Source organism: Podarcis liolepis, assembly GCF_965112155.1.
Source record: "Podarcis liolepis genome assembly, chromosome: 7".
NCBI lineage: Eukaryota > Metazoa > Chordata > Lepidosauria > Squamata > Lacertidae > Podarcis > Podarcis liolepis.
In genome coordinates this window covers 26,275,343-26,298,294 of record NC_139561.1, presented here as the reverse complement: position 1 = coordinate 26,298,294, position 22,952 = coordinate 26,275,343, and positions in this window count along the sequence as shown.

The following is a 22,952-nucleotide window of genomic DNA, read 5'->3' as shown; positions in this document are numbered from 1 at the left end:
TATTTGCTGAGATGATTTTCTTCTTCTTCTTCTGATTATGCAGACTGCGTGGATAACCTGCCCTATGGCACAATTCAGCTGTCAAAAGAAGAAGAATCTTTGGGTGGGTGGAGGGCAGCCTGCACGTGTTATGCTATGAAGTGCCCTGAGATCTTCAGGTGAAGGGTGATATACAAATAAAATATATAAAATAAAATAAATATGACACAGTGCAAATGCGGACACAACAACTGAGCTCACTTGCAGCACCATCATCATCATCAACCTTTTATTTGACCGTCAGTCAGAAAAAAGTACATTTTTCAATACACAGTTAAAAGCTCCAGGAAGATTTTAGAACTTAGCCAACACTAAAATGGGCTAAACAGATAGCCCCATATCAATACAATCAATTAAAGTCTTGCGACGCTTAAAAGCTAAAAAAAGAAATTTGGCCACCAAGGAAGGTATAGTTCTAGTGACGTTATTCAGCAAGTGTAAAACCTGGTTTTCTCCGGATAGGAAGCTAGATTGACATAGGAGTGGGTCTATAAAATTTTGTCTAAGCTCTGCATAAGAAGGGCAAGTCAAGAGAATGTGTTTGGTGGACTCAACCACACCCATGGCACAATGACAGGTTCTCTGGGCGTATGGTACTCCCCTGTACCTTCCCCACAATATCGCAGAGTCAAGGACATTTAATCTAGCCGCTGTAAGAAGTCTACGGTATTCCACAGAATGCAGGAGTCAGCTGAGTTGCATCTGATGTGCAATTGGCTTACGTCAGGGATAGCCAATGGAGTACCCTCCAGTTCCCAGAAGCCCCAGGCAATCTTCTGAAATGAAGTGAGTTGGAGCCTAGCAACATCTGGAGGTCCCCACACGGGCTCTCCTTGTCCTGCACTATAAAGGTGGGTGTCCTTTTCGCTCCCGAGGGCCACCTTCCCTTGTGGGGAACTGGTCAGGAGCTTCACAGCAAGAATGGTGGGCAGATCCAAAAAGAAAAGTGATAGGGCCCAAAAAGCATGGACATAAACACACATTCATTCTGCCCTCCCTCTCTCTCAGGGTCCTACTGGATCAGACCACAGACTCATCTAAATCAGAATCCCCTTCTCACAGTGGCCACAAAGGGAAGGCTGTATGCAGTACCTTAGTGTCATATTTCAAAAAAGTATAATCCCTGACACCCACAAAGTTGTTGAGCTTTATTAGAAACCCACCAAAATTGTTAAGCTTTTTGGGGGAGACCTAACCCTCAAATAATGATTTTAAGCTTTCTGAGCTGTTTTTGATGCTTTTCCCAGTGCATTGCCATACAGCCCAGTTTTCCATGACATTTTGCCAATTAGGCAAAATTACCCCAGATGCCATTTTTACACCCCAGAACCAAGACATGTCAGGAATTTCCCTGACACAAGGCAAGTCTAGTGCAATAGCAACTCGCCCCACTTTTGATTGCCACCCCGCTGCCTCTGATACCAGAGATAAGTAGCCATTGCTGATCTTATTCTCCTTCCCTTCATCCTTCTTCCCTCTCTTTCCTTCATTGATCTGTAATTCCTCCAACATCTCCCCCCTCTCTTTCTCTCTCTCACACACAGACTGTGCAGTAGTCGTAGAAAAGGACTGGCCACTAGATGGCACCATCACACAAAAGATGCTCCTTCCTTTCACATTGAACAATGGACAAATGGTTTCCTGTTGCATGGATTCACGATCCAGTGTAGTCTCTGAGGTCCAGCCAAACATAGCTGTGGTTCTGTTCATGTGTCAGGAACCAACAGAGCTGGCAGACAGGAAGCTACAAAACTGGATTCAGGACCCTCTTGAGTACCTTCCTCTGAGTTTCTGCACAGCCATGGCCAGACGCTCACAAGGTCTAAGTTCATCTTCAGTCATTGCTGGAGCAAGAAGCTCATTAGGAGCTGTCCATAGTGCTGAAACCTACAGCTACTCTTTCCGCTGTCCCTTCTGGGTCCCAGCTACAGACAGATCAGAAGAGGAGTTTCCTCCCAAGGGAAACCCATCTGAGTTCATTGATGACCTTCTGTTAACGGGCAAAAGGTCTGTTTATTTAGGTCTCTTTATTTAGGACCTTGGACAAAAGGCCAGTTAAAAGTCCTTTGGAACTTTTAACTGGCCTTAATTGGTTGCTGTTCCATTTTAGTGTGAAATATTATATGAGACTGTTTTCATAGTCTCTGATGTGTTGCTTAACATTGTTCTTGTATTAATTGCATTCCCTTTATTTACTTTTTCTGAGCTGCATTCAGCATCAGTTCCATTCAGAGCAGAATTATTGAAATGAATGGGCATAACTAATTAATGTTCATTTGTTTCAGTGGGTCTGCTCTGAGTAGTACCAATGTTGAATGCAACCCACTGGTTACACACACACACACACACACACACACACACCTGGTGCTGGTGCTGATGTAAAAGAGATATGTGTCCTGAGTCCCAAAGTATTGCAGGCTCAGTCATGGAGTGTCTGCTGGAGATGGACAAGGAAGGAGGGGAAGAGGAGAAAATAGGGAGAGGATGGAACTGAGAGTGGGGAACATTGACTGGAGGAGGCATGTTCTTCTGCCTCCCAGGATATGGCTGCTCTGGATGTAGAAGAAGGACTGCCACTTCCCTTCTTTCCTCCTGGGAAGAGGAGAGCATCCATGGAATCTAGGAAGGGCATCAACCAATCACTGGGAGTGGAGGCACCAGAGTCAGAAGGGCAAGGCACAACCTGGTCTCCCAGGACTTGGTGGTGCTCCTGTCACTGGGGAAAGACCCATTCTCCCTGATGTTTACATGCTCAACAATCTCTTGAGTAAGCTTGCTTTGCCCTGCATTGAAAAGCTTGGTGGGTGGGCATGCCAACCCATTGAGACAGGTCTCTTGCTTCCATGCAGTTCTGTTTTTAACCCAGTTGGTCTTGCGGTCCTTTCTTGTCACCTAACCTGAGCGCTGAGGCTTCTGTGACTCACTACCTGTTGTCCCTTTACTCTGCCTCAATAAAAACCTCTTCCTTATTCTCAGTGATGAACCTCTGTTTTTGTGGTCTGAGTGGGAACAAGGAGACTGTGGCCCTGCAGAAGTTGTTTGAAGAAGAAGAAGAAGAGTTTGGATTTGATATCCCACTTTATCACTACTCAAAGGAGTCTCAAAGCGGTTAACATTCTCCTTTCCCTTCCTCCCCCACAACAAACACTCTGTGAGGTGAGTGGGGCTGAGAGACTTCAAAGAAGTGTGACTAGCCCAAGGTCACCCAGCAGCTGCATGTGGAGGAGCGAAGACGCGAACCTGGTTCCCCAGATTACGAGACTACCGCTCTTAACCACTACACCACACTGGCTCTCCAGTTAGGCTCCAGCTCCCATAAGCCCCAGTCACCATGGATAATGAATTAGAGATGGCGATAGTTGAAGTTCAGCATCACCTGGGGAGCCACTGCTTGCCCACTCCTAATTTGTTCTCTCTTGCATTTTGAGCTCCTCCCCTACAAGCCAAAGTGGAAGCCCTTAACTGCAGCAGCCAAAGTCCAACTGCGGCAAAACTCACTTTTAGAAAACGGCAGGGTGCAAATTGTCTGTTTAGAGGTCTGCTTTTGTCCCCCCCCCCTTTTTTTAGTAGTGATCCAACAAGATAACACATGTCATTTAGCTATTCCAGACTTGTAAACAATGTGGTTCAAATCATTAAGATACAGGTTATTAAAAATTTATCTTCCCTGCCGGCAAATGCAGACTGATTTGGAATTCCTAGGTTTTGTGTCCTGTTTCTGAACAGATTAAAGGTGTTGTTGTTGTTTTTAAGTCATAAAGTCTCCTCTGCCTCTCATTTCTCCTTCAAGCACGTTCTCTCCATCCATAGCATTCCTTCTTGCATTCAGAGCTTCTGTGCTGACAACAGCCTCACCTCTCGGTTCTTGATCTGTTTGTCTCCCTTTGATTCCTTCTTGTCTCTTCATCTCCCTTTACTGGGTGTCTGCACCGTCACAGAGCCAGAACTCACTCCCCTTTAATTATATATTTATTATTGAATCTGTATCCCGTGTTCCTCCCTCCCCCCACACCCTCCGGAGGTCAAGGTGGTGCACATGGTTCTTCCCCTCCTCATTTAATCCCCACAATAGGTGCCAACTCCCTGGAGCCCTGGGTGCCCAGGCACCCACGAAATTCCCCATGATGGGGCCAGGCAAATTTTGGTGCCAGGGCTGCGTGACACCCACGGCCCTGGGCACCCATGGTAGCAGGGCCAAGCTTGCACTCCTGACACCCAGTGAGCTTCATGGTTGAGTTGAGATTCGAAACCTGGTCTCTGGGGTCCTAGTCCAACACTCAAACTGCTATGTCACACTGTTTCCTATCTTCTGGGGTTCCTTCCACCTATTCCTTCATCGCTTTGCTTGTGTGGAGGAAGACAAAAATAACATGGCAATACAAAGGGGCAAAAGAAAAGGGGGGAGCATCCTGGTCCATTCAAATTGAAATCGAGCCCACATTTGTCAAAGATGTTGGTTTATAGCCAACTAAGTTCCACTCTTAATAGACCCACTGAATTAATGTGTTTAAATCAGTCATTACCATTACTTAAAAGAGGTCTACTCTGATTAGGACTAGCATTGGATACAATCTAATGTTTCTTGAGATCCCTTCCTTCCTTCCTTCCTTCCTTCCTTCCTTCCTTCCTTCCTTCCTTCCTTCCTTCCTTCCTTCCTTCCTTCTTTCCTCTTTCCCTGGTAAAAAGGCACTTTGTGAAATTTTATGCACACACCCCCTTGCAATTTCCCACCCACCAAAATATTAGGAATTTGCCTTAAGCACTATTGGTCCATCTAGTGCAATATTCTTTACTCTGATTGGCAGCTTCTCTGCAGGGTTTCAGTCAGGAGACATTCCCAGCCCTACCTGGAGATGCCAGGGATTGAACCTGGGAACCTCTGCATGCAAAGCTGATGCTCTACCCATGAACTATGGCTCTTCTTCCATTGATCTATGGTTATTCTGCAATGAAGCTATCCCAGCGCATTGTAGAAGGTGCAAAATGGTTGGCAGTTGCTCTGTACTTTGACTGTGCTACTAACTCTGAGAAGTCATTGGAGAATTTCTACTTCCTCCAATGAAATGTGCAACATATACAGTGGTACCTCGGGTTAAGTACTTAATTTGTTCTGGAGGTCCATTCTTAACCTGAAATTGTTCTTAACCTGAAGCACCACTTTAGCTAATGGGGCCTCCTGCTGCTGCCGGGCCGCTGGCGCACGATTTCTGTTCTCATCCTGAAGCAAAGTTCTTAACCTGAGGTACTATTTCTGGGTTAGCAGAGTCTGTAACCTGCAGCATATGTAACCCGAGGTACCACTGTAGTTTGACCCTGCTATTCTCCCGCTTCTTATTCCCAGTCTCAACTTCTGTCTCATCCTCAGCCCATTACATTTTCCCACAAACAGAGGGAGCCATTTCCCCAATCTAGCCGGCGCTGAAGCATTCTGAACAGTTCCAAACCATTTTTTAAAATGTTCTGTTTCTAGGGAGTTTCCCCTCCCCTCCCCTTGTGGATTCCCTGCAGGATTCCATAATGGGGAATCGTTAGATTCAGAATTAAAATATCCTCAAAGAGGGGCATTAGGCAGAGAAAGGCTGGCCTCCGACCTCCTTTGCAAAGCATGTTCTCTTTTCATAATTAGCCGCGTTCCTGCCCAGCTAAATGCAAAGTTTGCTGGGTTGTAGCGGGGAGGCGGGACACGTCTGCTCCACAGCAGAGGGTGCTGGTACCCTGGGGAACAAAGAGAAGTGGCTGAGCCCTGCAAGCTGCTTTCAAGAACTCTCTATCCTCCATCCAGGCAAGCAAAAGGCATTGTCAGAGTTCAAGGATGCATTTTCCAAGCAGGCAAATTGCATCCAAGGAGAGTGCAAAGCAAGGTCATTGAGGCTTGGGGATAAGGGGTGATATTCCCAAGGACCAGATAGAGATGCTTTTTGGGGTGGGCGGGGGTGGGCCTGAATGCATTTGGCCCTGGGCTCTAGGTTCCCCACCCCTGCCGTATGCAGTTATTTCTATCTCTTCCTGTAGCTGACCTTGGCTTCCCAAAGACCTGGTTGACTTTGAGAGGAGCTTGGCCAATTTTTGTGGTCCTGCAGAAAGTTATGCCATTGGCAAGGTGTCAGTATGAGGTTATAAAAGTAGCCTTCTAATCTTTCCAGGATATTGAAAAGACAGGAAGAAATAGGAGGACGGGTAGCTAGGGATGTCAAATAACGTGAGAGAAGACAACTGCAAGACTTTTGCTTTAGGCAAAACCCCCAGGTCTTCTCTCCAGGTGAGACTTTGCAAATTAAATTGATGTCTGGCCATTCAGGCAACTGCAGGTTTCTTTCTACATTAGCATGCATTGGCATGGCCCATCTTCGCTTTTAACTGGGGTGGGGAGGACAGACATTTCCCCTCATTATGAGAAAACCTGCCCCCAAACTAAAGGGTGAGCTGTGCCACCTCAGAAATATGGGGGAGAGTGGCAGGGTGTCTTTTCAGAAGCATGCATATGCTTTAATTATCAGAGGCCCTGGGAAGCAGATGCCAGTCAATGCATGTAGACCAGAGGTGGCTACTCTGTGGATCTCCAGATATTAGACTAATGGACACCATCAGCCCTTGCCAATATGACCCATGGTCAGGGAAGATGGGATTTGTCATTCAGCAACATCTGAAGGGCCACAACGTCCCCAAACCTGGTGTAGTCAGTACTAAGATAGCTAGAGCAATATTCTTGATACATAGGAACTCAAGCGGTGGGTGAGATTCAACTGAAATCAGAATCTTGAACCAAACTGGACTCATTCAGGGTGTATTCAGAGATGAGGAATATTGCATTAGATTTTTTTTTTATGGTCATGCTAGGGCTTCCGTCCTGTTTCCTAACATTCCCTTCACACTGCAGCACCTGTTGAATTATGGATCTGTCAGAGCTATTGGCACGTCATGCTAAATTTCATTCACACCAGTGGGCGCAATGTGGCATGACAATGAATGTCATTGGACAATGTCACTTCTCCCACACCCTTTCTGCACATGCTCGCTTCTGTTGCACCCCCACAATTCACCCATGAAAATGTTAGGAAATAACTGTGCATCTGAAAAGCTCCCCAAATTTTGTCACTTTAGACCTGCAACTAAGGGGGCTGCAAACAGATTTTGGCTGGAATAAGATAACATGGAAATGAGTGCTAAACATGCACCATATTCCATTAGACTTCCAGAAGTGGCTTTTATGTTATGCGAAATTTCAAAAATAACAGAAATTTAGGGAAATGTAATGAATGGCAGCATGAATGTGGCTTCCGGGAGATCTGGGCTTTGGGTGAGTCCAGTGGAGACAACCCTGAATTGAGTCAGGCTGCTTAGAGTGATCCAGTGATGTGAGGGGGCAGGACATGAGGTTGAAAGAAGGAGAAGCAGTCCCTCCTGCAGAGAACATGCTGGGGAGCAGATAAGCCCAACGGGGGTTGGTCTAGATGACTCTTATGTCCCTTCCAACTCTAAAATTCTGTGATTCCAGATGGTGAGTGGAAGATACAATCCTGCTGGCTACAGGGTGCTCTTCCACAAGGGCCTCCTTCTGCAGGGAAGATACTTGCAAAGACGCACCCCACAGGATTGAACCCTGCTGCTCACAGAGGATTTCAGAGCATCTCTCTGACACTGCATCTCCCCCATCACCCTCCCAAAGATATGTTTAATTAAGGTCCTCCACTCCCTTGATTCGGGACCATATCTGAGTCAGGTTGGTTGCTCCCTAGGTTGGTCCAGAGTTGGGTAGTGAACTGTGCACAGCTTAATAGCAAGCGTCCAACACAAAGTCAGATCATGGACCCAATTCACTTGGTATGATTTACACCAGGGCTGAGGTCTACCAGTTCCTGGATTTCCAAATTTCAGAACCGACCACTGCACAATTGACAGTGCTCAGGCCATCACTTTAGAAACAGAACCAGCTTTGAGTTCCCCAATACCTCACTGGTTTCAGAAGACATTCCCTTGCTCCACAGTGTGATAAAGAATATCCCCAGTTTCTGGGCTTCTAAAGTCACAGACACCCAATCCAAGCAGATACAATTGATGGTGAAAGCTAGGGATGGATGCTTCTGAAATTCCCCTTGTCCCAAATTCTCCAGGCCAGAGCAGGGAAATCACAAAGCAGGGAATCTTTAAAATCCACATCATGTAATATTTATGCTGGTGTCTTAAGTACACTAATGATATGATGAAATACTTGCAGTCTTCTTAATGGAAAGAAAGAGGCAAACAAGGTTTCCTTGGCCGGGTTGGTTCCTTTTCTTTGCTCCCTTGCTAGGCAATTTGCTCGTAGCTTTTTCCAAGCCATATTTGCCGAAGGATTGCAGTAACCCCCTACTTTCTTAGAATCATAGAATTGTAGAATTGGAAGGGGAAATGAGGGTCATCTTGCCCAGCCACCTGCAATGCAGGAATCTCAACATGCAGTGCTTGAAAGGTTGAAGAGCAAGAGGGGGCTTTCACAACTGCAGGCAGAACCAGAGATGGAGATCTGGTTACGTCAAAAGGTGAGCAGAATCCCATAGTCAGAATGGCCCTTTCCTGTCACCCCTAGTCCGCTCACCCCCCTGCCAAAAATGCTGAGGACTGAGTCTACATAGCATGGTAATGTATGCATTGACAAAGAATTGGAAGAGCATTACTTGAGTAGGGGAATAGATTTGCATGCAATATGCATAGGCTGATTTTTTTTAAAAAATAAAATTTTTATTAAAGATTTCTTAGTTTACAAAAGTACGCACCTTGTCTCTTTTTTCAAGTTGTGTTTTCTACAGATTCGTTTCATTTGCTGTGAGACATTAATGTTGCATACAGTGTTAGGTTAGGAAGAAAAGAGGGGGAAAGAGGGGGAGTGGGGAGTGGGGTGGGGTCGGGTGGCAATGCTTCTATTCTCCTACTTAGTGTATGTGTGGGGTTTTGTGTCAGCATGATTTCCTTGGTGGTGAGAGAGGTTGGTGGCCTAGGGTGTGGTTGGTTGTATTTAGTTGGCTGTAATGAGATTTGTTTTTGCCCGTGAGTGGGGTGTGTGTGTGTGTGTGTGTGTGTGTGTGTGTGTGTTTGGATCAGGTTAGCCAAATTGATTTGTATGCTTTTGGTGGATTCTTCTTGTTGTCTTGTTGGGCTGTGTATGTGATAAAGGGAAACCATACTGGGGTGAAAGCGTCTTCTTCTATTTGTTCTGACAGGATTTACACTGACCAAAAATATTTAAGGCTTGAGAAAAGGCATTCATAAACAGAAAAGAAAGGGACGCAGGTGGCACTGTGGGTTAAACCATTGAGCCTAGGACTTGCCGATCAGAAGGTCGGCAATTCGAATCCCCGCAACGGGGTGAGCTCCCAGAGCTCAGTTCCCTGCTCCTGCCAACCTAGCAGTTCGAAAGCATGTCAAAGTGCAAGTAGATAAATAGGTACCACTCCGGCGGGAAGGTAAGCAGCGTTTCTGTGTGCTGCTCTGGTTCACCAGAAGTGGCTTAGTCATGCTGGCCACACAACCCGGAAGCTGTCTGCAGACAAACGCCAGCTTCCTCTGTCAGTAAAGTGAGATGAGCGCCGCAACCCCAGAGTCATCTGTGACTGGACCTAATGGTCAGGGGTCCCTTTACCTTTACCTTTAAACAGAAAATAAAAACCTAATATACTTTGAAATGTCAATTTTTTATGTGCAGTACTTACACATTAACAAGATATGGGATGAGAACAAAGAACATAGACAAAAAACATGTTTGTAGGAAGCAAAAATACACTTCCAAACCTTTCTTAAGCATCTGAAAGGTCTTGCCCTCAAGTGAACTTCCTAAGCTCTCCCAACAGAGATGAGCAGAAGTTTAAATTGGAGTGATAAGGAACTTTCCTAGCCCAAATGCCAGGGAGGTGGTGGTCGAGGCAATTAATTTACTCAATGGATTTATAGAGACTTCTGATGGAATTATGTATCATGGCTAACAGTGAAATACAGTCAGCATCCCTTAACAAACTATTGATTTTATCCAAATTCTCAGCTGTGATCTGGAAATAATATTTATTTCCCAGCTGCTTCCAAGCAACAGATTTATTTTGATATTCCAAAACAAAACACTGAACTTGTTTAGATTACAGTTGTGTTCCCTTCCTTTGATCCCCATTGTCTTTGGTGCAGCCTAACCATGAGCTACTTTAAATGTTGTTTCCTCTTATAAATACTATCTCATCTCCATTCATTTTTGTCACCTGCTGGAAACCTTATTTAGATAAATCTTCCTAGAGGGATGATCTCAGACACGCTGCTTACTAATTCTCAGGGTTTTTTTAAATGTGTACCTTGCATCGTTCTTTCCTGGAAAACCTTTTGTACATTGCTTTGAAATAATTTGGAATACACAGTGAGTAATGAATCCCATTTGAAATATTCACAGTTCTATCTCTACCAACTAATCAGAGAGATTTCCTCTAAACTCCTTATCTAAGAACAGAAGAGGAGCCTTGCTGCATCTGGGCAGTGGCCCATCTAGTCCAAGCATCCTGTTCTCACAGAGGCCATCCATAAGCCTATGGGAAACCAGAAAACAGGATCCGAGCACAACACACTCTCCCCTTTCTGTGGTTCGCAGCAACTGCTGTTCAGAAGCATTATTGAATCTGACCCTGGAGGCAGAGCATAACCATTGTGGCCAGGAGCCACTGATAGCCGTGTCCTACATAAATTTGTCCAGCTCTCTTTTCAAGCCATCCAAGTCGGTGACCATCTCTGCCTCCCGTGATGCAGTGTGTTGTCTTTTCCTGAGCCCAAGAATGGGCTATAAATGGCAAAGTGCATCAGTTCTGTGCGCACCCAAAATTACAAAGGAGAATTGGGTCATTCAAGGGAGGTCCTCATCTTCCTGAGTTACATTGTGCTGTTACAAAAGGTGCCTTGAAGCAATGCAGGGGCTTTCTCGACTTTCAAGTAGCTTTGTGACCATTGCAATGAAAACTGTGACCATACCCTGCAGGAAATGAGACTGAGTTGACTGGGGAAATGTGCAGAGCTCAAGAAGGGATGGGGAGATTTTAGAGGTGGTGGTGTCTTCCAGTTTGACAGACAGGCCTGGCTTTTAACCGCAGTAAATGATTTCTCCAGGGTACTCCAATCGGAGTGATTTGAGGGAGTGGTTCGAAACTGCACTTTCCCTGTGGGTAAGAGATTTCCATTGTATTCCAAAAATCCATCTGGGGGACAGCAACCCATCCTCAACCAAAGCCCCTTGGGGTAGCAAGGTCTTAGTTGGAGTGGTCACATTCACTCCCCTCCCCATTCCAGTCTTTCCTGGGAATATCTGCTATTTTGCCAACACCATCCCCACCTATGCAGATCAATGGAGAGAGGTCTCCTGGGGAATAGAGTCTGTATCCCTGAAATCCATGAGTGGAAGAAGTCTACCACAGCAAATGACTCTTGAGACAACAGAGCCTTTGCTTGGGGCTGATATTTTACCCACCCCAGACTTCCCCATAGATTTATGCTATCCTTCCAACCCACTCCTTTCCCCTATGCAGGTCAATGGAGAGAAAATTCTCTCCCAGGGAGAAGAGGTTGCACCCCCCCCAAAAAAATCAATGGGGTACAGAAGCTCACTCCACCACTGTGGTGATTGGTGCCCATTGGGACTGGTAGGGAAGAAGGCAGGGACACCAACAGTAGGTGAAACCAGAACAAATGACCAGCAGAGTCACCCACTAACTGGTTGTATGCAAGAAGGCAGGAAGAAGGGGGCTGGCCGGGGTTAGATAGCAGTTGTTGGAGTAGCACCCCAACACCTATGGGGCTGCCTCTCCTGGTATGCCCCACGGAGGACCTTAAGGTCCACAAATGACAACACTTTGGAGGTCCCAAGTCACAAGGTGATTAGATTGGTCTCAACTAGGGCCAGGGCCTTTTCAGTACTGGCCCCAACTTGGTGGAACGCTCTGTCACAAGAGACTAGGGTCCTGCGGCACTTGACATCTTTCTGCAGAGCCTGCAAGACGGAGCTGTTCCACCTGGCCTTTGGTATGGACTCTCCTTATGGTTTTGATCTATGGGCTACTATTAAAATGAGGCTGCATTTTAAATGGTATTTTAACCCATATTTTAAATTGTTTTTCTTTTCTCCCCCCCCCCCATTATGTTTTTATTGTAATTTTACTGGTGTTAGCCACCCTGAGCCGGGGAGGGCGGGGTATAAATAAATTATTATTATTATTATTATTATTATTATTATTATTATTATTATTATTATTATTCACTCCAATGGGGCAGCCTCCACTGGGTATACAGACTAAAAAAGTTATGGTGCTGACAGCTAAAAAACAAAGTGAAAAGGGCATATATGGATTTGGGGGAAGAATCATAAGATTGAATTGAGCTTATAGCCAAGAATAAATCCGCCCCATCTTTGCATACTTTCTTCTAGGCAAATAATAATAAGGCAGGCTGTTTACATATCCCGTCTTGCAAAATTCAGACTTGCACAAGATGGCATCGTTTGAATTCCTGAACAAGAAGGCAAAGGCTTCTGTGGCTGAAATGAATCTATTTTCCTCTAGTATCCATGGCATTTTGTTACTGCCCCCACACCAGAGACCCTAGTAAAAGCACCCAGCACCCCATGCCTGGCCAGTAAATTTTCCCATATGGCTTAGACATCCCCACCCTCGGAATCCCTCCTGGTCAATCCAAGCCTATCAAATTATATCCCCCCGGTTCCTCCTCTTAAATGGATCGGGGAGAAAAAGGAGCGTCAGCAGTGCCTTTGAAGGACCCAGCAGCCGGCCGCCAAGGCAATCAGGGCTGCCTAAATGACAAGGCGATGCCTTCCAAATTGAGCCGACGTGAGGAGTGAGATGCAACTTGGTATCGATCAAGCTGCCAAGGTCACTTGGAGGGAAGGAGGAAACCCGTCGGGAAGCACGTGGCCACTATCATCTCCAGCCAGGGCTGACTTCCAACTGCTCCTGTGACCCAGTTACTGCCAGAGCTTGAGGTTGCAAAACATGAAATGAAATAAAAGCAAGGAGGGGAGAAAATCCTGCCGTTCGCTTGCAACTTGGCTCAGAGGAAAAGCAGCCCTCTGGCGTAGAATCAGTCTGAGGCTGTGTAGACAGTGCGCCATACATTTTAAAACACATTTGTTCCCCCAAAGGATCCTGGAAGTTGTAGTTTACTCCCGCAGAGTTACCATTCACAGCACCCTTAGTAATGATTGGCGAGGCGTCCTGTGCTGTAAAAATGTTTATTTTAGATGTGTGCTCTCAGTGCATATGCAGTCAGGGGGAAATGACACTTCCTGCCTTGCCTCTCCCCAGCCTCTGCCATTGCCATGACTCTGTCCAATCATTATGCACACCTCCACTATGCCTTGCCTAAACACAGTGCCCTTCCGTTGCTTTTGACTACACCTCCCATCATCCTTGATAATTGGCAGTGCTGGCTGGGACTGATGGGAATCAGAGTCCAAAGCATCTGGGTGACACCAGGTTGGGGAAGGCCTGCTTTGCTGTTCCTCTGGGTCTTTCTTCAATCCTGCTCTAAATTCTGCTATCAGACGATTTCTAAAACTATTTCCTAAACTAGACATGCCCCAGTTTGGTAGAGGTGTTAGACCCACTGGTTTACATCTAGAGCGGAGCTGAAATTTCTCTGGGGTTTCAGGTAGGAGATATTCCTAGCCTTACTTGGAGAGGTCATCAGGAATTGGACTTGGGACTTACATGCAAAGCAGATGGGGCTCTCAACCACTGAGCTGCAGCCCTTTCCCTTTCTTGCCCTTGCAATAAAACCACAATTTTCAGGAGCTATCCTTAAATTTGCCAAGATTCATACCACCAGAAGAGGTGGTATGCCCCCCCCCCCAGTTTTAGATGTCTCTCTCTCTCACACACACACACACACCACAAAATCTGCAGGACCTATTTGCCTGTATTTTTGGTAGGCTATAGTACTATGGAGGAGCTACCATGCCTGCAAATATCATCCACTTCTGCCAGAAAATTCATCCACTTTTCACAGCGGCCAATGAGACACTTATGAGAAGCCCCCAGACAAAGTCAGGGTGCCTAGGTGCCAACCCCCTGGGGCCCTGGGTGCCTGAGCACCCACAAAATTCCCTATTAAGGGGCTGGGCACCCACAAATTCTGGTACCAGGGCCATACATGCTGCATGACACCCACGGCCCCGAGCACCCACGGTTGCAGGGCCAAGCTGGCACTCCTGCCAGGGTGCAACAGCACCCTCACCATTTGTAATGCCCAGAAACTGACATTCAGAGGCATACTGGCTTTGAAAGTGATGGGAGATTGTAGCCATTGTGGCTACTAGCCACCAAGAGCTCTATCAGGTTAGGGGCCACCTTGCTGGGCATGCAAAGCCAGGACTTGCAGGCTCAGGGCTACCCTTCCTGGGCAAATCGCTTTTCCGAGGCACTCCTGTCTGGGGATCCTCATTGAGCATTCACACTCCACGCTGCCTGCTTGCCTGCCTCACGACAGGCTGATGGGAACCAAAGCAGCACACAGAGGTGGAGAGGGATGGGGAGAGGGGAGAGCCGCTTGCCTTTCATGCCCGCTTCTCTCTTCTGCAGTTTCCTTTGCACTCGCCTCCTCCTCCTCCTCCTCCTCGGCTCTCCCCACCCACCCCATCCGCTGCGGTATTACGGACCCAGTGGGATATGCAACCCATCAAGTTGCTTAAGTATCAAAATAGCAAATTACAAAGACGCAGATTAATAAGGGGTTTGAAATCTTTCTGATGGGCACTTTGCACACACTGTGTGTGGAATTCCCAGGCATGATGAGAATGTAAATGTTCACTCCCCGACGTGCCAACGTGTCCCAGTTGCCGGATTCAAAAGTTCACACTGGCTCTCCTGGTAACGGGGACGATAAAAATCACTGGGAACATGGGATGGAAGGCCTCCCTCCTCCTGCTCTCCGGCACCGTAGGAATCATAGAATCATAGAATCATAGAGTTGGAAGAGACCACAAGGGCCATCGAGTCCAACCCCCTGCCAAGCAGGAAACACCATCAGAGCACTCCTGACATATGGTTGTCAAGCCTCTGCTTCAAGACCTCCAAAGAAGGAGACTCCACCACACTCCTTGGCAGCAAATTCCACTGTCAAACAGCTCTTACTGTCAGGAAGTTCTTCCTAATGTTTAGGTGGAATCTTCTTTCTTGTAGTTTGGATCCATTGCTCCGTGTCCGCTTCTCTGGAGCAGCAGAAAACAACCTTTCTCCCTCCTCTATGTGACATAGAACATATGACATAGAACATATGAAGTCACCTTCTGCTGAGTCACTCCCACCCCTGTATCTATGGTTCCATTTCTTGCAATTATACTGAGGAGCCCACAACGCCCCATGGAAGGTCTCTCCCAGCCCTACCTGGAGGTGCCAGGGAATGAACTCGAGGCCTTCTGCATGCCAAGCAGATGCTCTGCCACTGGGCTGTGGCTATGTCTCTACTTCCGCTGACCTAAAGGAGTAGCTTTGCTATCTGGCAAGACTCCTCTAGGGAAGCTGACGATCCAGGAGGGGGAAAAGAAAGATGAGATATCAGAAACGAGTTCCAGAACTTGGAGCTCAATGGAATAGCCCGTAGGGGATGGATGGGGAACCTGTGGCTCTCAGTATGTTGTTGGACTCCATCTCCCATCAGCCTCAACTAGCAAGGGTGATGGAAACAATGGTCCACTAGCACCTCCTATGGCACCCACAAAATATAAGGAAATATTCCCACAAAAATGCACATGTGGAAGGTCCCAGGTTGAATCCCTAGCATCTCTAGGGAGAATTGTGGTAAGGCTCCCTGTCGGAAACCCAGGAGAGCTGCTGCCAGTCAGTGTATGCAACACTGAGTTAGAGGAACCAATGGTCTAATGAGACTAAAGCAGCTTCCTATGGAAAAAGAAAACAAGTGTGGAGTGTATGATCTGTGCAATCTCATGTGCTTTCTGGACAAAACAACTCTTTGCCTCTGCCCACAACTCCCTCTAGAATTGCATTGGCAAATAAAGGCCATTTGCACAGGCAAATGGCCTGTGCAAATGGCCTTCATTTGCCAATGCAATTCAGGCCGGTCCAGCAAAAATCTGCCCACTCCCCCCATAGCCGAACAATGTCGACCTCGCTCCCCCTGCTTTGCCTTGCATGCCACAGCAATCTTTCTTGCCCGTCCGCCGCCCAGCCCATGAGTGCATTCAGGTGTTGTTGTAGAATTCGGGTGCTGTGAGATCGTGCTCACTGCTGGCCCAGATGAACAGATAATGCAGCCACCCAACCGTTTGTGCCAGCAACTAATTTAGTGGAAAGGCCCCCTACCAGGATGCATTGGCAGGTTTTGCCACTAAAAGCCCAGCTTCTTGAGTCAGAGGGAAAAAGGCACAGACAGAAGCTGGGACCTTGCCCTGTGCTCAGCTACAGAATGGAAGACCACCAGCCCACAAAAGATCACAGGCCAGGAGCAGAACTCCACAGAAGCAGCCCTGGGAAGGTCAAAGCCACATTGGGAGCAGGTGGAAAAAAACAAAACTTATTATCTAGCATGCAGGATGGGTAAGTGACAGCTTTGTTTTCCTTGCATGCATGTTTTCTATTCTCTGGAATTTTTCCTAGTTTCAGCACCCCATATACAGGCAGGGCAGCCTTGGAATTTCTCAGGCCATTCCATTCCAGCTTGTCATGTGACTGATCACAGAAGTCACATGGCTGCTTTTTGCAGCAGTGAAGTTAGGCATGTTTAGCTTCTGGACTTACAGGTTGGGGGACTGCCCTCTTGAGATGCCTTTGGGTTGTATGCAACTAAACTCTGTGCAGAGCTTAGTCCCACTGAAATCATTGGGCTTAAGTGAGTCACAGAACATGTGCAGAGGAAGGAGACCAAGAAGATGAAGTGCCTGGAAACCAAGACTTATGAGGAATGCTTGAAAGATTTGGGTATGTTTAGCCTGGAGAAGAGAAGATTGAGAGGTGATATGACAGCCATCTTCAAATACATACCTCGGGTTGAAGTAGCTTCGGGATAAGTATTTTCGGGTAGCGCGCTGCGGCAACCCGGAAGTAACGGAGCGCGTTACTTCTGGGTTTCACTGCTCGCACATGCGCAGACGGTCAAAATGATGTCACGTGCATGCGCAGAAGGGGCAAATTGTGGCATGCGCAAGCGCAGACGCGCGGGCGCAGGTTGCGTTTGCTTCTGGATGCAAATAGGGCTCCGGAACGGATCCTGTTCTCATCCAGAGGTACCACTGTACTTGAAAGGGCATCCCAGGGAAGATAGAGCAAGCTTGTATCCTGCTGCTACCGAGGGCAGGACCTGAACCAATGGATTCAAATACCAAGAAAGAAGATTCCAACTTAACACTTTGAAGAACTTTCTGATGGTAGGAGTTGTTTGACGGCGGAACAGACTACCTCAGAAGGTGGTGGGACCTCCTTCATGAGGTTTTTAAAGAGAGGTTGGATGGGCATCTATCGGGGATTCTTTAGCTGTGATTCCTGGACTGCTGAGGGTTGGATTAGATTATTCTTGGGGTTCCTTCCAACTATACAGCTCTATGATTCCATGAACTTAGTCAAGTACAACCCAGGGATCCCAAGATGTTGATGTCCTCCTAATAAACCAACCTATCCATGAAGCCATGGGAAAAGCCTCTTGGCTTGTGTTGGTTTGGAACAGGTAAATGACATCTGCATGCACAAAGCTTCCCCAGCTCACAGCAGGCTTGTCCAGCGGAGACAGGAATCAGGGAGATGGGAAAGGTTTATTATACCTGCGATTAGGGAAGTGTTTGACAACTGCTCGCTGTAAGCTGATCAGAGGGAAGGAACCGAGCGTTGCACTGCATGCTGATGAGGCCTTGATGGAAGCAAGCAGGTGAGAGCAGGAACAGCAGCAAGATTGTGGGGCCCCACCCGCTCCGCACTCACCATTTTCCCTGCCTCCCTTCACCACCACCCATGACTTATTTGTCTTTCCGTTCTCTGCCTCTTTAATATTTGCTGCAGGATGCATTCAAATAATCCCAAGGAAGGAAAATGCACCTTGGTCTGCCACCACCCAATGTTTTATAAAGCAGTAACATGTTGAGAATCTAGCAAGAAACACAAGTGCTGAGTTATTATAGCTAGCCATCAATCATAGATTTGTAGGACTGGAAGGCAACTAAAGAAAGACCGATCAAGCTTGATTTTGGAGTAGGGATGGGTGACTCTATTTTGGTTTCTCTCAGTTTCTCCAGTCTTAAATTCGGTTCTCCATGTTTCCTCATCCATTTGCGATTTTTTTTTAAAGTATTCTCATGAAAATTCATCATCATTTTGGTGTGAACCAATATAAACATTTCATATGTATCCATTGCTTAAAATATTGGTATTGCTCAGTTAACGCATGGTCATTTGCTTCACATGATGTGGGAGTGTCAGATAGCTTGTGATTTTTGGAGGCAAATAAAATACACTATAATAGCAAGCATAGAGTTCATCTATGTGATCAAGGAGAAACTCTAGTAATCCTACAGAACAGCCATGTTAACAGCTACAAAGATTGCACGGACAGAAAGGTGGAAATGCCGACAAGTCCCATCTATATGGGAATGAAGATTTAGAGATGGAATTCATGCATAAATTGGACTGAAACTGATTCATAGAGAAGCAGCAGTCTTCAAAAGGTTAATTTTGCAGAGAGATAGACTTGCTTTGTTAATTACGGCAGTGTAAATTACAGAAATATAAGGCCTGGAAGGGTTCTCTTTTTTCTTTTTTGGTAAACAATGGATTATTTTGTTTGTCATCCTGAATAATAATAAAAATGCTTGGGGCAAGAAAAAGAATCTTAAAGTAATTATATGTATGTAAACATCAAGATTGCTTTTGTCCTTATCATTGTGTATCATCACTCTCTTCACGCAGAGATAATTTGTGATTCACAGTTCATCTCCGACATGCAATGCTATCTGAGCCATGGAAGAATCCCATTTCTTCTACCTATCTGCTCCTGCCATCAGCTGAAGCACTGAAGGGTAGGAGCTGAACGGGGTAAGACAAAGGCATAGTTCCTTGTGGTGTTCACACTCATCTCAGCATTGCCACTCTTCAGAGGTTTGGCAGTTTTTTTGTTTGTAATGCTTGAAAAATCTGCACAAGCCGTCTGACCAGAGATGACAGGGGACAAAAGAAAGTAGGACTTTACACCAGGGGGAAATGATGCCTCTATTATCCACCCCCCTTCAGCTGTCATCTCTCCAGTCTGAGGAACGTGAAAGCTGTCATCCCTCTTCTGGCATAAGGAAATAGATGAAGTGGGGCAGGGGGAGAGCCTAGCTCAGTGGTGGAGCATCTGCTTTGAATGCAGAAGGTCCACGGTTCAATCCCTGGTGCCTTCAGCTGGGGCTGGGGAAAGTTCCTATCTGGAATCCTGAGGAGCCTCTGTTGTTGATCCCTGCAGACATGGAGAGGGAAATATTTTGGCAGGCCAGGTTCGTGCCTCCTCACTTCTGGAGGGCCAAATTTGTTGTGTGGGTGATGCCACCAGTCACTTGGTGTCCTAGCTCTTTGAAACACTGTCTCTCTGAACCTCCAGTTTACACAGTTTGTGAGAGCTGTGGCCCTTCTCTTACAGCAGTGGTGGATCTACAGATGCTATTGGATTCCAACTCTCATCATCCCTGGCTTTTGGCCATACTGGCTGGAGATGTCCAGGGATGGATCCCATCAACATCTGGAGGGCCACAGTTTCCCTAACCCTGGACTCAATGGGCCCTTGTCCTGGCCCAGCGGGGCTTTCCCGATGTCCTTATCACCTGCCACATCTATTCCTCGTATTCTCCAACTAGCCGAGGTTCGTTTGCACAGCAACACGGCGCTCTCGTTTGGTCACAAATAGCCTGGCAGCCTCGTCGTTTGCAAAGGGAGCGAGGGAAATCTTGAAAAGCAAATGAACGTATGTTTTATGCTTTTTAAGATGTCGAGCAGAGTACAAAAGTTCATCTTTAATAGGAGGGCAACGCTGAATGCTTAGAGCTTCAGTTTGACACAGATAGGGAGCTCTAATGCCTTTGAAGTTGCTTCTGATTTTTCATGCTGCCTGAAGTAACTTTCTTATTTATGCGGCATCAGGGAAATGGTCCCTGGCTGCCTAGCTCTCTTTTTCCAGCACTGGCTCTGAAGCTGGATGCCCGGCTGCAACCCCCACACTTTAAAAAGCTATTAGACAGTGTCTTGCTCTTCTGGGGCTTCTAGCCTTGCAATCCATATACTTCCCTGTGTTTTTTCACCCCCTCTGTAAAATTATTCCTGTTAAGTCCAATGTGGTGTTACAATCTTCATAGGATAAAGTGCCCAGGAGTTTGCTCATTGCAGTGAAAGGTGCATCATTTGGATTTGTTTGAAAAACCTTTGTGACCATCTTTGTAGAGAAGGACTTGAAGGGGTTTACGTTTCATAGGGTCATAGGATTGTGAGTTGGAAGGGACCCCAAGGGTCATCTAGTCCAACCCCCTGCAATGCAGGCTTCTCAGCTAAAGCATCCATGACAGATGACCATCTGACCTCTGCTTAAAAACCTCCAAGGAAGGAGAGTCCGCAACCTCCTGAGGGAGACCGTTCTATTGTCAAACAGCTCTTACTGTCAGAAAGTTCTTCCTGATGTTTAGTTGGAATCTCCTTTGCTGTAATTAGAAGCCATTGGTTTGAGTCCTACCCTCCGGAGCAGGAGAAAACAAGCTTGTTCCCTCTTCCATGGGACAACCCATGTTTCAACAGAGAGTTGAAATGCTGAACTCAGTTTCCTTGGAGTCAAACAAGATTTCATTACATACTGCTGTATTTCATATTTTCCATTATTAATTACTTAGCTAGGGTTATCAGTTCTGGCACAGTTTTCTTTACTGTTCTGGTCACTTCGCCTCAAAAAGGAAATTCGCATTGTTGGGAGATATTCAGAAATGGGCAACTGAAAAGATCAAGGCGTTGGAGCAACTTTCCCTAGTTTCTCCTAGGTTACAACACTTGGGGCTTTTTAGCTGGGAAGAAGGGTAATTTGATGTGGGACACTGCAAAGGTGTATAGGATTATGCACGAGGTGGAGAGAGTGGATAGGGAAACATTTCTCTCTCACACAATATCAGAACTCTGCTATAACTAACATCTCTTGCTGTGTATGTTTCCAAGCACAATTCAAAGTGTTGGGTGTTGGGGCTGACTTTTAAAGCCCTCATCGGCCTTGGCACAGTATACCTGAAGGAGTGTCTCCTCCCCCATCATTCAGCCCGGACACTGAGGTCCAGTTTTGAGGGCCTTCTGGTGGTTCCCTCACTGTGAGAAGTGAGGTTACAGGGAACCAGGCAGAGGGCCTTCTTGGTAGTGGCACCCGCCCTCTGGAACACCCTCCCATCAGGTGTCAAGGAAATAAGCAACTATCTTACCTTTAAAAGACATCTGAAGGCAGTTTAGGGAAGTTTTTAATGTTTGATGTTTTACGGTGTTTTTAATATTCTGTTCGGAGCCGCCCCGCGATGGGGTGAGCTCCCGTTACTCAGTCCCAGCTCCTGCCAACCTAGCAGTTTGAAAGCACGTCAAAGTGCAAGTAGATAAATAGGTACCAGTCTGGTGGGAAGGTAAACGGCGTTTCCGTGAGCTACTATGGTTTGCCAGAAAGCGGCTTAGTCATTCTGGCCACATGACCTGGAAACTGTAACCCGGCTCCCTCAGCCAATAAAGCGAGATGAGCGCTGCAACCCCAGAGTCAGTCACGACTGAACCTAATGGTCAGGGGTCCCTTTACATTTTACTGTTGAAAGAAGCATCATTGCCTGTTTAGACTTAGAGATGAAGGAAGTCATTAAAAAAGGAGGACTGGAAGGAGTTGAGACCACCACCTATGCTTCTTCCAAATGGGTTAAATTATATTGAGTTGTATCCAGGGGCAGCCCATCCCATTTAAAAGGGAAGTGCTGCCTTGCCATGTCACTGCTGCTGCTCCTGCCCCCTCTTCCTGCTCCTGCTGCCACTGTTCTACTGCCCCTATGTAACCTGCTGCTTCTGCTGTTGATGGAGAAGCACCACTGCCAACGGCACCAATCAAGCAAAATCAAGCTGATTTAGGGTGAGATCTTGCTCAAAATGGATGTGGTCTTGCCGCAAATCAGCACTGCTTCTCCACCACTGGTGGAAGTGGTGGGGTAAGCAGGACACCCACGGGTGTGCCATCTGAAAGACTTCTGTCACCCGAAGCAGCGGCTTCACCCTGCCTAATGACTGAGCCTGCTCTGGTTGTATCCAAAGCTCAGAGCAAGATTCCCTAGCCTATGCCCCAGTGAAGAAGTTGGCAGGGCTAGTCTGCTAAATATTCTCCACAGGGGCTTGGATTTCACAAACAGTTTGTAGGGGGAGGGAGCGCCAATAATTCCTCACAATCTTCTTTTCTGAGAAATTTGGGCTATGCCTTAGCTGATTCCTTTCAGGGCGCCAGCCTGCTCTTTCCTGTAGGTATTCAAGTCACTTTCTGCCTGGCTACCTGGCCAGGTGAGCAGACTGTTCTGCACAGAGCCTCCCAGTTGCTAAGGCAACAAGGACTGAAGTTTTTCGTGTTGCCATGCCGAACTGCAAAGCAGGGAGGTTTGGCTGGGGATGGGGAGGAATCAGTTTGGTCTGCTTTTTTTCAGTGGACAACCTGATTTGATGTTCCCAAAGGTGTTTGTGGATCAGAATACAAGTGTAATTCAGATGACACACTTCCTGTGATTTGACAGTGCAGTTTTGTTTCCAAAGTGTGTGCACAGTAAATCCATATTTTATGTTAAAAATGCATGATATGGTGTGTGTCAGGGAACTGCCATCGGAAGGAAGGGAGGTGGAAGGGCTCACACAGGTGGGGAGAGACTCAGCAGCTGAAGAGGGAACCAGTAG